This window comes from Lepidochelys kempii, unplaced genomic scaffold (assembly GCF_965140285.1).
Source record: "Lepidochelys kempii isolate rLepKem1 unplaced genomic scaffold, rLepKem1.hap1 scaffold_29, whole genome shotgun sequence".
Lineage (NCBI taxonomy): Eukaryota > Metazoa > Chordata > Testudines > Cheloniidae > Lepidochelys > Lepidochelys kempii.
Genome location: NW_027621931.1, coordinates 3,084,604 through 3,099,444, shown reverse-complemented (window position 1 = coordinate 3,099,444; position 14,841 = coordinate 3,084,604). Strand labels below are relative to the sequence as shown.

Sequence of the window (14,841 nt, the reverse complement as noted above, 5' to 3'; positions counted from 1 at the left end):
AAATTGGTTAGTCTCTAAGGTCCCACAAGTACTCCTTTTCTTTTAGCATTTTCTCAGTACGGCAGAATCTCAGATCTCACTCTGCAGGGAAAGAGCCTGGGGGAAGCGTGATGTGAAATGAACTAATGCCCATTCCCAAACCTCCACAACGGCCCTTCTTGCCCGGCCAGGCTGCAGAACGACGATCACATTTCGTTTTGGTTCATCCCGTCCTCCCATGGGACAGAGGAGCGACATGGCTGCAGAGGAGCCAGCTCAGGTAGGGATTATTGGGGGGGTTCTGATCTGTTCCTGCAGGAGGGAGAGGGACAGCAAATACACGGGAGAGGGGAAGGTTTGCACCGTCTGGTTTGGAGGTTGGAGCGGGGCAGGAAATGCACAGGGTGGAGAAAGGGAGGAGGCCAGAGGGTGGCAGACCTGCCTGGAGTTGTTTAATAAGTGGTCTACGTTCTTGGAACAGACCCATGAGGTTCGGAGGTGGAAATGCTCCAATTTAGTGAACAGAAAATAACCCATGTAGATGGGGTTGGGAAAAAGGACCAGATTCCTCGTGCTGGAGCCTGACCCAACTAACCAGCGGGTGCCTTGAAATTGAAGGGGGAAGCCACCAGTCAGGCTTAGGGGAGATTCTCCTGCCTCATATCCAGCTCCTCACAAGGAGGAGGGTGTTGGGCTTCCTACAAGAGATCTCTCCCTAGACTCTGCTCGGGGCAGCATCTCCGGTATCAGTCTGTGGCTAGTAGGTGTGTGATGGATCTGCTGGGAGAGAGGAGGGGCTCTCTCTTCGCCCCCTCACCCTGGTGTTTCCTGGGTGCTCTGAGCGGGGTGGGGGTGGGACTCTGTTGACTGCGGTCCACCCAGAGTTTCGTTTGATTGGCTCCTCTCCCCCACGAATAGTGGGGCTGTGAGTGGGGCAGCAGGTCCTGAGTGTGGGGCTCTGGCTCTTTCACGGGCCGGTGACCTTCGAGGAGGTGGCTGTGTATTTCACCAGGGAAGAGGGGGCTCTGCTGGACCCCGCTCAGAGAGCCCTCTCCAGAGATGTCATGCAGGAGACCTATGAGACTGTGACCTCGCTGGGTAAGGATTCCTGTCCCCTCGGTTCTTGGAAGGGGAACGGAAGAGATGAGGTTCACGCCACCCCCACAATGCCACCTCTGCTCTGTCCTGTTCCAGCATCACCCCAGCATGCCAGTGACACACACACGACCAGAGACCCTCCCCTGCTGCTGAACGCTGTGGGAAGAGAGCACAGGAGCAGAATCGCACAGTGTCAAATATCTCCTGTTTGCACAAGTAAAACGGGGGGTTAGGTCCAGCATAACGAGCAGAAGCTTCCTACCCCTGGCCTTCTCTCAAACCCTGAGCCTTTCCACCCAGACCAGAAAGTGCTTGAGGTGTAAGAAGCAGGCTGCTGGGGTCAGAGCGGCTGGTCCAGGGTTACTGATCACACAGACCTTGAATGCTGGCTGGGACAAGGGAGCTCCAGCAGCAGAACATTGAAACTCAGCCAGGATTACACTGCTCCGGATTGCCCCGTGCATGGGACAATGGCCTCGGTTGCTGGTGAAAATCCTTGAGACCTGGAGAGTTGCTTCCCCCATCCCCATGTGCACTAACCACAATCTACCTTCTCTCCAGACTTGGTTTTTTGAGTCCCTCATTCCTGAAGTCACATGACCCCGATACTTATTTTTCACATTCTGCTTTTCTAGACTATTTAGAGTCAGTTGCTTGTGAATGATAGTTTCTAATTTCCCAGTGTTCTCCACAGCCAGGGATTTTCCTACTCCCTCCCATTGCACTGGACTCATTAGATTCCCTAGTATTTCAGAATGGCCACACTGGGACAGACCAAAGGTCCATCTAGCCCAGTGTCCCGTCTTCCGACAGTGACCAGCACCAGGTGTCCCAGAGGGAATGAACAGAACAGGGAATCATGAAGTGATTCATCTCCTGTCACCCATTCACAGCTTATGACAAACAGAAGTTAGGGACACCATCCCTGCCCATCCTGGCTCATATACCATTCACGGACCTGTCCTCAATAGATTTCTCATGGTGTTTTTTGTTTTTTTTTTGTAACCCTATTATAATCTTGGCCTTCACAACGTCCTCTGGCAAGGAGTTCCCCAGGTTGACTGTGCGTTGTGTGAAAAAATACTTCCTTTTGTTTCTTATAAACCTGCTGCCTATTAATTTGATTGGGTGATTCCTAGTCCTTGTGTTCTGAGAAGGAGTAAATAACACTTCCTTCTTTACTTTCTCCACAGCAGACATGCTTTTATAGACCTCTCTCATATGCCCTCTTGTCTCTTTTCCAAGCTGAAAAGTCCCAGTCTTACATATCTCTCCTCATACAGAAGCTGTTTCATACTCCTAGTCTGGGTTTTTTTGCCCTTTTCTGAACCTTTTCCAATTGCAATGTGTCTTTTTTGAGATGGGCCGACTACATCTGCACACAATATTCAAGATGTGGGTGTACCATGGATTTATATAGAGGCAAGTGTAGCCAGACAGCCAGCCCCCCCCCCCCCCCCAGACCAGCATTGCTGGAAACACAGGAGGAAGCAGGAACAGGGCATTTAACATATATTCCAGTACAGCCTTTGAAGCTGTGAAAGCACAGGTGTGCTGCTACAATGTGCCTCTGGGAACAGATACGACGATTAAGCTCACAGCAGGCAGAGGCCCTGTGACAGACATGGCTCTTAGCCCCTACTAAATAGCGTGATGCACACACCCCAACATCCTAGGTGGGAAAATATTTACCCTGATAAAAGAAATGTCCAGTAGTCAACACTTATTGTTTCTCTCCCTTGCAAGTGTAAACTACTCTTGCGAAAGCTGGCGTCGCCCCGACAGACCAGCCTCAATTTGGCATGAGAAAGAGAATAAAGGAGTACAGAGTTATAAGTAGGGGACCTACAGCACCATGATTTTTGAGTGCTTTTCACTATCTATCTGCGGGTCAGATAAGTGACAGCCTCCCAAGGCTTCTGCAGCTAAGAGGGTCCCTACGCCTTGTCCCTTATTCGTCTTTCCACGGAATTGAGTGACCGATCCTGGCTTGGCACCGCTGGAATCGAGAGATGCAAGGAGGGTAAGAAGCACCCACACCTGATCTCCTATCTTTAGTGTACACATATTTTGAAATAGAGCTCTATACTTTGTTTTCTTTCTTTGGGATTGTGGCTTCAGTTTTGTAACTTGTTTGTGTGTGTAACATCTCTACATTTAAATAAGTAGGCACTAGCAATTTTGTAACCACATGATTAGAATCTAGCTTAATAAATTTTGGTAACCATTTGTGCATAAGCCTGACTTGTTTTCTCTGGTTTACTGTAAAGCAGCCAACACAATTAAAGAACCTCAGCCGTTTTGGCTCTAAAGCCTGGCCATTAGGTGAGAGTACTAAGAGCCTAGCGTTGAGTTGTGCCGCCTCCACGGGGCAAACTCTTGGGGCACCTGTCAGTCAATCCTGGCTGCCCGCTGCGAAGGAGCTCTGAGCTCTAGCAGTTAAAGTGACGGGTGGTTAGGACCTTGGGGCATCCGTCAGCCTAGCCCGGGCTGCCCGCCGCGAAGGGACAGTGCGTCCTAGCGGTTAAAGTCATGGATGGTATAAACGGGCATAGCTGGCACCTCACCAAACATCCTTGGCCGTCGGCTAACACAGCCCCAATGAGCCACTTGGTGTGAGAGCTCGGACCTGCCCCTGTCCCAGAGGGAGGGGGTCATCTGCGAGGGGACTGCACCACTGACCTATCAGCTCTTAACACCCAAACTTTCAGTCACTCTATCATCAGTGCCTGTGCGTGTAATTTAAACAGCAAAACCAGCATCACTGGGCTAGACCAAAGGTCCACCTATCTCTGTATCTTGTCTTCTGACAGCAGCCAGTACCAGGTGCCCCAAAAGCCACTCAACAAGGCACCACTGGGAGTTGAACCCAGGATCTCCTGTTTACAAGACAGGTGCTTTAGCCAGCTAAGCCATGGTGCCCGTCTCTGGCTAACGTATGGTGTCTGCCCACACCTGACTCCCTGCCAACGCCCCCCACGGCCGGACAAGCGTTGCTTGTGTTGGATTCTGTAAAGCAGAGAAGCAGGTGAAGTTTTGCTCCCAAGGTGTGTGTGTGATTCTTTGGACAAGTCTGCGCTACAAAATTAAGTCAGTGTAACGACATTACTTTGCGGGGTAAAAAATTTAACCCCCCTGAGCAATGCCATTATGCCAACCTAATCCCAGTGTAGATAGCACTGGATTAACAGGGGGACTTCTTCCCACCCACTCTGCCTCCTTGGCTGAGGCCTGCTGGTCCACCTTTCGCTCGCTCCTCTCCTCCCCCAAGGCCTCATTGCCGGCTGCTCGTGCCTCTCCGCCCCCTACCCCACGGTCTGCCTGCCACCCACACTTCTCTGCCCCCTCTCCTGAGACAGACTCTGCCCGCCACCCACACTTCTCTGAGCCCTCCCATGAGACCTGCCCAGCCTGCCACACACTCCTCTCTGTCCCCTCCCCTCACCTGCCCTGAGAACCGCTCACACCTCTCTGCCCCTCCCACGAGGCACCTGCCCGGAGGAAGTTGTGGCTCTTCAGTTTCAGTGCCTGAGCATCCTTGGCCCCAGTGGGAGCCAGGCTACGTCTACACGACAGAGTTATGCTGCTTTAGTTAAAGCGTTTTAATTAAGCCGCTGTTGCATGTCCACACTAGGCTGCTTGTGTCACCGGAGCGCATCCAGGCTAGCAGCTCTTGGATCGCCACAGAGAGCAGTGCATTGTGGGACGCTATCCCACTGTGCAACTGGCCGCAGGGTGCTTTGGGAAGGGTTTGCAATGCCTCGTGGGCAGCCACACGAGGCAGGTTTCTCTATCCCATTGTTCCATGGGCATCCGACTCGATTGCCAGCTGCTTTTCAGCTGCCGTGGGCATGGTGGGCAGAGAGTGTGTGTGTGTTGGGGACAGACAGTGTGTGTGTTCGGGGAGCGTGTGTGTTGTGGAAGAGTGAGTGTGTTGGCACGCTGTCCCTAAGTTCAGACAGCTGCTGGAAGCAACCAGTCCTGAGTCAGGGGGAGCGGGACACCCCAGTCCTGAGTCAGGGGGAGAGGGGACACCCCAGTCCTGAGTCAGGGAGAGTGGGACAGCCCCGACATCAGCCCCCACTTCCCGCACTGGCTCAGCACAGCCCAGCAGTCTCTGTCACATACACACACTCACACACACTGCTGCCTGCCTGGCTGTGTGTCAGGGTTCAGGACGAGGGGGTTTAGAGGGCCATGGGCCCAGCACTTTTTAGCAGCCCTAAGAACGGACGACGGACGGGGGAACAAGGTGGAGCCTTGGGGGAAGAGGCGTTCTGTGGGTGTGGCCTTGGAGGGAGGGAGGGAGGGGTGGCATCAGGGAGAAGGGGCGGTGTGAGATTGGGGCCTCAGGGAGAAGGGGCGGAGTGAGTGAGGGCTGGGGCAAAAGGGGTGTCATGGGGGCGTCACAGTTTGGACGCCGGTGGCCCCCCCACTGTAAGGAAGATTCCCCCACCCCTGCTCTGGGTCTCAGGTGTGGTGAATTTGTCAGGTCTGAGACAGGAGTTGCTTGTGAATGACAGTGACCCCTTTGCCAATTGGCACCAATAAGCTTTTGTCACACATTGCGACGGGGCAAGGCAAGACGGCTATAGTTAAGTAGTGAGGAACAGGTATTTTAGCCCCAGCCTAAACAAATCCTTGGTACTATGGTAACCAAATGGCAGTTGTTTCAGGTTAATCAAGACACCTGGGGCCAATTAAGATCCTTCTAGAAAGCAGTGGAGATAGCTAGGTTGATTGGAATACCTGAAGCCCATCAAGGCCTGGCTGGAACTAGTGAAAAGCCTCCCAGTTCGTCAGTGAGGCGCATGTGTCAGGATCTGTAGGAGGAAGCCGTGCTGTTGGAGGAACCAAGCAGTGCAAATCCACATCAGGTGCAAGGAAGGAGGCCCTGAGGTAACAGCGAAGGAGATACTGAGTGGGGGCTACTGTGGGGAAGCGGCCCAGGGAATTGTACACATCCTATTTCCCAAAAGTCAGCTACCATAGCTGCTACTATTAGGGTCCCTGGGCTGGAGCCCAGAGTAGAGGGTGGGCCCAGGCTCCCCCCTCCCCTCCCCTCTCATTCCCTCCCCTCCTTGATTAATCATGGATACTGGGAAACAGAGATTGTGCGAGGGAGGGTTGCTTCTCCTCACCTCCCTTGCTGGCTTATGATGGCTCAGTAAGCTGTGGGCCTTGCCTCTAGAGAGAGAGAAGGGCTATGTGGACGGTCACAGTGAGCCTCTGAGGCTAGCAAAATCCACCAGGAAACGTGGGACCCAGAGAGACAAGGACAGAGCTTTGTCACAACATGCACTGAGCTATACCCTCACACCCTGATATAATAGAAAGACCAGCACAAAAAACAGAGAAAGGAACAATAAGATACTAAAATAACAACAGTTGGAACTCTCCATTTCTCTCAGTCTTTGGGTGGATGGGTACGAAGAGCTGTAGCTACAGTTGAGGAACCAGGCGATCGGACAGCTGGCCCAGCCCTCCATACTAGTACCTCTCTGACATATAGGGAAATGGGTCAAAATTGGAATTCATGTCATGACTCACTTCCCATAGGGGATCGGTCTGTCTCAGGCTCTGTCTATACTTCAAACACTGGAAGTATTCTTCTGACAACCTAACACTGTCTACGCTGGGGCTGAGGTCACATTAACTACTTCTCTCAGTGGAGTGGACTTTTCACACCCCTGAGAGAGGTGGCTACGTCAACATCGCTTTTCAGCATAGACCAGACTTTAGATGGCTTCTTGACCTAAAAGGTAATGGACTTCAGCCTTTTCCTTGGTGGTTGAGGACTGCAACTTTCCTACCTGCTGAACACATCCTATGACAGATGACTTTCCTTTGCAAATTAGAGAAGTGGGGAAGTCAGTGACCCTTACAGTCTAAGTGTAAGAACTTGTAAAAACTTCTACAAATTGTCTCTTCGAATAATTTTGCTTTCACTAGAAATAGACTTTGAAACTAAGCAAAATAAGTTCTATTTGAAACACAAAAATTTAAAATCTATACTAGGCCAATATTCACTTATACACTCTCACACACATTCTTCCACCCCAACCATTGGAGTGAGGTTTTCTACCAGAACTCCTTACACTACAGGGGGTAAATTAAAGCAAATTAACTTTTCAAGATCAGCTGTCACTTCCTGTATGACTAACAAAACAAAAAAAACAAGACACTTTGTTTTACAAAGTGATTCAGATTATCACACAATTAGTCTCCTACTCTTTAACCAATAAATTCTTTTTCATTGGAAACAATAACATATTCAAAGAGCTCAAATTCTTGTCATATGAGTTCATTTTCTTTTAATCCCCGTTGCCAACAACTGAACCTTGGCTCTAGTTCTGGTTTGTCCCAACATAGGTCCCAACCAATTCTCTGAGTTCATATATCGCTGGTTCTTCTAAAAGGCATTTATCGGTATAACTATATTGCTCAGGGGTGTGAAAAATCCAGAGTTGAGCAATGTAGTTACACAGCCCTAACGCCCTGTGTAGATAGCGCTACGTCAGCAGGACATATAGCTTGAGGGGGCTGGACTAATGAAGTCCGACGGCAGAGATCTTTCCCATTGGCTTAGAGCATCTGTAATAGCATGCTACACCAGTGCAGCTACATTGGGGCAGCTGTGCCAACATCAGCTTTATTGTGAAGCCGGAGCATCAGACACAAAACCAGAGAATCAGGACCCAACATGCAAGTATCTGGAAGTCTGAAACTGGAACCAGACACATTCGTTGCCTCATTGGTTGCCATCATTTCCACAGCCTGAAAGTCCTTGTTTCTGTGAAAATAGAATGAATTATATTGAAATTATAATTCATTAAAGAAATGCTACTTGAAGGGTTAGTTGAAATATAGTTGTCAAGAAGAGAAACATTAAGGAGTGTGAGACAATGGGTTCTCAAACTAATTAACTTAGAGCTCCGACTGAGCTGAGAGATTGGTAAACATTAGTATGCAAGTAAGATATGTATGTATATTTGTCAGTTTCTGCTTCCTTTTGTCTCTTATGTTAAATTGGCTTATCCGTATAAATAAGTTAGCTTGAGCCTTTGCAGGGGGCTCACATATCTGTGTGCATTGGCAAAGTGCTTTGCTAATAAACAGAATGGTCTGACAAATTATGTGAGTCCTGAAGCTGACTTTGACATTACCCGATCAGGCACCAAGTTTGGAATCCACGAGGAGGGAATGTCCTATGAAGCACTCTCTCTCTTTGGATCCAAATGGTGAAGGATGATTGTTCTCAATCTAACCCTGGCATGCTTTGGATCTGTAATCAGTGAGTTGTACAAACAAACAATTTTCCTTGGGTCTTTGGTCACCATAGCTTCTTTTACTGGGATGGAAACCAAGAACGGAGCGTGTACTCATTCAACCCCAGTTCTTTCCAAATCCTTGGCCTTGCTTAGGGTAAATGTACACTTCTCTGAAGTAGAATCCTTTACAAAAGCACTCAAAATCTCAGCAGTGTTAGTGAGGAATGGCTTCCTGAAACATGCCCGGCTTTTCTTTAATTTGGTGGCACAATTCCAGGCAAGGGACTGGATACAGGCCTGTTAGTTATCAGAGCTGGAGTTTCTATTCAAAACTAGCTATTTTTCTGCAGCTATTAGATTTCCAACACTGATTTCATTTCATACACTTTTTTTAGCACCTACAAAGGACAAATTCAATAAAAAACCCACTTCTATTTCCTCAACATCTGCATCATGAAGGAGACCATTCCCCATGCCATAGAATTAGTTAGGTTATTTAAAATTTTTTAGTAACCTAGCATCCCCCATAATGGGGGACTAAACAGCCCCTTGCCAGAAGTGGCTTTACCAATTGATGGAACCTGGGATTTAAACTCCAAATGATCACACGGTGCTTGGGATCCATCTGAATTCCCCTTCCAGGTTTTTGACACTTTCATCTCCAGGCATAGCGACTCTGATATAGGATTAAAGAAGTCAAAGCATCGTCTCCAAGCACAGACAGCTGAGACCGCTTCATCACGTGACACTTTGAGAAGTGGAGGGATAGAATGTGACGAAGATCCCTCCTGTCTGAGCCATGCAGAGTTAACAGGTCTGGAGTGATGGGGAAGGAGGGAATCTCTGAGTCACCCCATCTCCTTCCAGTGTCACAGAGGCTGAAATGACACTTCTTTTCCTGCCCCTGCTCCTCTTCCTTTAAATATAATTGGGAAAGTTCCCAATATAACTGCTCTTCAGCACAACCCAGAGCAACGTGAGAACAACTGGCAATGATATAATCTGAATCATTGGTGATTCCGAATAATAATTTTGCAATAGGAGGAATGGTATAGATGTGATGCTCCCTGGTTCCTGATAGGAAGGGCACACTCAAATTATTCATGAGACAATGGAGTAGATAGGAAGGACAAATGGGTCCACCTCAAAACAGGGTGAACTGCAAAAGGCAAAAATGGGCCACTCATTTGGACACGCTGAGGGATAACGGTGCTGCAAACAGTTCAAACGACTTTAAAAGTTATTATGTGGGAATCAGGAAAAGTATTAAAGAAAAAAAAGTACGGATAGCCCTAGAGGTTTTTATGGTGTTGATCTCCTGTGCAGATTCTTGGATGGCTAACATGGGCTGAGTGCCAAGAGAAGGTTTTCCCACACTCATGGCATTCATAGGGCCTCTCCCCTGTGTGGTTCTCTGATGGGTAACAAGGTTTGAGCTGCGATTGAAGGTTCTCACACTCACGGCATTCATAGGGCCTCTCTCCTGCGCGGATTCTCTGATGCTTTATAAGGGCTGACTGGTCATATACGTTTTTCCCACACTCAGTGCATGCATTTTTTGTCTTTCCCCTGAGGATTTCCTGCTGTGTTGTGCTTTCCTTGAGGTCCTTCTGAGTTCCCCGACAGGAAATTAATTTACCCACTTTATCCCTTGGCCGATTTCCCTGCTCGCTCTCTGGTCTGTGCTGAATCTCACAGGATTTTCCCTGCTCATGACTCCTGGACACGTTCCTTTCCGATCTTTGTGATAATGCTCTGTGTTTATCCACTTGCCCAGCATCTTCCTGCTGAGAATTCTGCTCCTCTTTCTCACATGCCATCGCATCACCTGCTGCGGTAGAGACAGAAACCTCAAACAGGGATGGAAAGGGGAAGGCCAACGAAGAAAAGTGCTGGAGACAGGTCAAATAAAAGCAGGAACTGAACTCCTCCAAACACTTCCCCTAAATAGGAGAGAGGAGGGGATCAATTCAGCCTTCGCATCCCATCAAATTCATGGGGGGAAGGGAGGAAGCTACTGCCTGACGTCTGCTCGGATCTACAGGAAGCCATGAGCTATAGTTACCCTGAGGTTATGACCCCTGCTCGGGACAATAATGAACTGAGTGACCTCCCAAGGGCTTCGTAGGGCAGCCCAGATGTTTCCTTCAGGCCCTTACAGATTCTGAGTTGGTTTCATGTTTCCTCACCTTTGCAGGGAGCTCTCAGGGTCTGTCTTTCCTCTGAACCCTGGAGCTCTGAGACCCATGGCTCTTCCCCTTCTTCCGGCTGGGAAAACACATCAGGTTTGGAAATGGGAAACCCTGCTCAGATGAAAGAAAACAAAGGAGTTCAGGTGATTGCATAAGACTCTGTCATAAAAAAAACAAAACATTCTATTAATTTCACTTCAGTGCTTAGTGTGACCTGGTGTGCCTTGGGGAGTCCTGACTGAAAACGCTAAGGTCAGGGCAGGCTAAAAAAGGGAGAGAAGATGCTCCCAGAACTGATGGCTAACACTGAAGTTAAAATCACCGACCACTCACAAACTATGCTTCTGATCCCCCACACTGGTTATTGAGAAGCTGAAAAAGATCACACAGCCCCCTTTATTGCATTCCAGTTCTCTGACTCCCAATCAGCACCTGTGTTCGGTACAGTGAGAGCTTATTTAAAAATTCTGGTCACAGAAACACAATGTTCTGACCCCAAAGGGTCAGCCATATTACCAGGTCAGCACAGGTTTGAATCATAGAATCTCAGGGTTGGAAGGGACCTCAGGAGGTCATCTAGTCCAACCCCCTGCTCAAAGCAGGACCAATCCCCAATTAAATCATCCCAGCCAGGGCTTTGTCAAGCCTGACCTTAAAAAAAAGGTTTGGATCTTACCCAAAATACCAGGCTGCCAGCCAATCCTTTAGCCTCTAAACTAAAGGAAAGAAGGAAAGGTCAGATACATTCAGAAATCTATATATCGGGTTCTTCACAGTATTGGTGAGTTCCTGGCTTGAAAGTCCGTCTGGAACACATCCACAGCTTGGATGGGTCATTCAGTCCTTTGTTCAAGGCTTCAGTTTGCAGAGAAGTTGCTCCAGAGGTAGGAAGAGGGATTGAAGAGAAAATGAAGATGATGCAGCTGCCCTTTCTATTCCCTTTGCCTTGTGGCTTGTACTTCCTGTGTCCCAAACACAAGCTTCACAGCACATGGCATGGAAAAGCCCTGGAGTTCTCAGTACACAGGCATACCCCTGCATGTCTTGCTGACTCAATAGGTGTATCCCCTTGGTTCTTTTCATGGGCTCATTGTACAGCTGATGACCCTTGACAGGCCAGTGAAGAGGCTCGGCAGTGCTGATGCCAGTCTGTCCGGGGGTGTCACCCAGAAACACTGCACAAGTCTGGAAATACAGATATACCCTACATGTCTACAACTCACAACACAAAGGTGGTATAAAACATAGAAACAAAATGATCATACTTGGAAAATCATAGCATTTTCACTGACACCTTCCAGGCATATCTAGCATGATTCATTGCAATTTCATCATATTGGTATTTTATTATTAATTATTATTATTAAAGTGTCTCACAATTCCCTACAGTGTCACGCCTAGTAAACCAGTGAATTCCCAGGACCAGCTCCCTGGGTCCCTGAAGATGCTGAGCACTCTGCTTATGAGGGATTGAAATACCCACATATCTGCTGGGGACACACACAGACAGGCACAGTCTGTACCCTGTGACGAAGTTCCTGCTCTACCTTGGTGGGTCTTGCGCTTATTGGCGGATTTGCTCGCCTTGGAGCTTCCCGGCAGCCCTCAGCTTGGCCGTTTTTCTGAACCCAGAGTCCAGGCCGACGACTCCTGTGTCTGACCAGGAGTTGGGAGGATTTGGGGGGAACCCGGGCCCACCCTCTGCTCCGGGCTCCAGCCCAGGGCCCTGTGGAATGCACCTGTCTAGAGTGCCTCCTGGAATAGCTCTGCGACAGCGACAACTCCCTGGGCTACTTCCCCATGGCCTCCTCCCAACCCCTTCTTTATCCTCACCATAGGACCTTCCTCCTGGTGTCTGATAATGCTTGTACTCCTCAGTCCTCCAACAGTCCGTGTTCTCACTCTCAGCTCCTCGCGCCCCTTGCTCCCAGCTCCTCACACGCACCTCACTAACTGAGGTGAGCTCCTTTTTAAAACCCAGGTGCCCTGATTACCTGCCTCAATTGATTCAAGTAGCTTCTTGATTGGTTGCAGGTGTTCGAATCAGCCTGTCTTACTGGTCTCCAGAAGGTTCCTGATTGTTCTGTTACTTTACCCAAGGAAAAGGGACCTACTTAGCCATCTGGCCTGACCCTGTCACAACCCCTATGTTCACTCTTCTAGAAAACTATGATCAATTATTTACATAGTATGGCTTGTTTGAGGTATCATTTGAAAATGCATAATCTACAGAATATTATCCTCCTGTTAAAATATGTGTAGCAACACTATGTAAAATTATGAGATTTTACTGTATCCTATTAGTGAAAAAGTTACAATTCTGTGGAACACCCTCAGACCAGTTCCTCAGAGACAGCAAGGCAAGCAGCTGGTCAAATTGCCATTCTCCAGGAGGGGGAAGGTGTGAAGAAGACATTTACATTCCTTCACAGGGACCACTTGAAGCTCATAGCTACAACAGACAGCCGGTCACCATGATTCAGCTGAGAACTGAAGTTGTTTGTCGTACAAAGGACTGAATTATAAAAAGAGGGGAGGAAAATGCTTGAGACTCTCTCTCTCCCCCTTTTCCTCTGCTCATGACAGCTCCTGAAGAAACTGAACTTGGCAGCAGGGGCGAATTAGGGGGACTTCTGGCTTAAAGGACAGCCAGCCTGCCTCAGGATATAGTGAGAGAAACATTTGCTTTGTACCCGTTTTAGCTTGTTAACTTAGATGTTAGTTTGGGTTTTATCTTGCATTTCTTTTGTAAACAATTCTGGCTTTTATACCTCATTACCTGTAGTCAATTAATATGTTTTTTTTGCCGGTAGTTAGCCATCTCATTTTATTGTTTCATCTAACCAGTGTGTTGGGATTAAAGTGTGTTGGAAAATCCTTTTGGGATAACAAGGCTGGCACGTGTCATTTTCCACTGATGAAATGACAGACTTCATATGACCTTGAGTTGTTCAGTAGTGTGCTGGACAGTGAAAGATGCACAAAAGTCCGGGACCAGAGAATTTTCTGGGGTTCTCCTGTGGTGCACTGTAATTCGTGAGTCGCTGACTAACAGCGCTCAATACTGTGTAGCTGGCAGCGAGTTACATGCTGGAGACTGGGTGTTAACTGCCCAGGAGTGGCTGTTCTCACAGTAAAGCAGTGTAAAAGCCACCCCAGCTTGGGCAACTGAGGGGAAACAGCTGTTCAACCAGTCAAGATTGCACTGTGGTTAATGTCACAGACACTCAATTTCAAAGCATCTCCTAAAACACAGAGAAAGTAAATCCATGTCCAGGAAGTTGAAGACTCCAGACAGAGGACAAGTCTCCCTGGAACTGCTTCTTGCAGAGAGAGAGAGGTCCAGACACAACGAGAGAGTCCTGGGGAAGCTGGGAACACTAAGAATGGGCTGGTGGGGTTCAGTGGAGAAAGGGAACAGGAAGGGCAGGGATATCACTGAATGCAGGATCTCAGCAGTCCTAGATGTCAGGATAGCACCTAGTGCAGCCCATTGGAAAACATAATCCCAACTATACATATAAAATGATGGGGTCTACATTAGCTGTTTCCACTCAAGAGAGGGATCTTGGAGTCATTGTTGATAGTTCTCTGAAAACATCCACTCAGGGTGCAGAGGCAGTCAAAAAGCAAACAGGGTGTTGGGAATCATTAAGAAAGGGACAGATAATAAGACAGTACATAACTTGCCTCTATATAAATCCATGGTACGCCCACATCTTGAATATTGTGTGCGGATGTGGTCGGCCCATCTCAAGAAAGATACATTACAATTAGAAAAGGTTCAGAAAAGGGCAAAAAAACCCGGACTAGGAGTATGAAACAGCTTCTGTATGAGGAGAGTTATGTAAGACTGGGACTTTTCAGCTTGGAAAAGAGACAAGAGGGCATATGAGAGAGGTCTATAAAAGCATGTCTGCTGTGGAGAAAGTAAAGAAGGAAGTGTCATTTACTCCTTCTCAGAACACAAGGACTAGGAATCACCCAATCAAATTAATAGGCAGCAGGTTTATAAGAAACAAAAGGAAGTATTTCTTCACACAACGCACAGTCAACCTGGGGAACTCCTTGCCAGAGGACGTTGTGAAGGCCAAGATTATAATAGGGTTACAAAAAACAAAAAACATCATGAGAAATCAATCGAGGACAGGTCCGTGAATGGTTATTAGCCAGGATGGGCAGGGATGGTGTCCCTAACTTCTGTTTGTCATAAGCTGTGAATGGGTGACAGGAGATGAATCACTTCATGATTCCCTGTTCTGTTCATTCCCTCTGGGACACCCGGCGCTGGTCACTGTCGG

At 48.2% G+C, this 14,841-nt stretch overlaps 1 non-coding gene across 1 annotated transcript; it reads right to left on the bottom strand.

Annotated features, from left to right (window-relative positions):
* Positions 1-3,925: 3,925 nt before the first annotated feature.
* TRNAT-UGU (transfer RNA threonine (anticodon UGU)) lies at positions 3,926-3,999 on the bottom strand. Its single transcript has one exon. It is a non-coding gene; the product is annotated as a tRNA-Thr (tRNA).
* Positions 4,000-14,841: the final 10,842 nt, after the last annotated feature.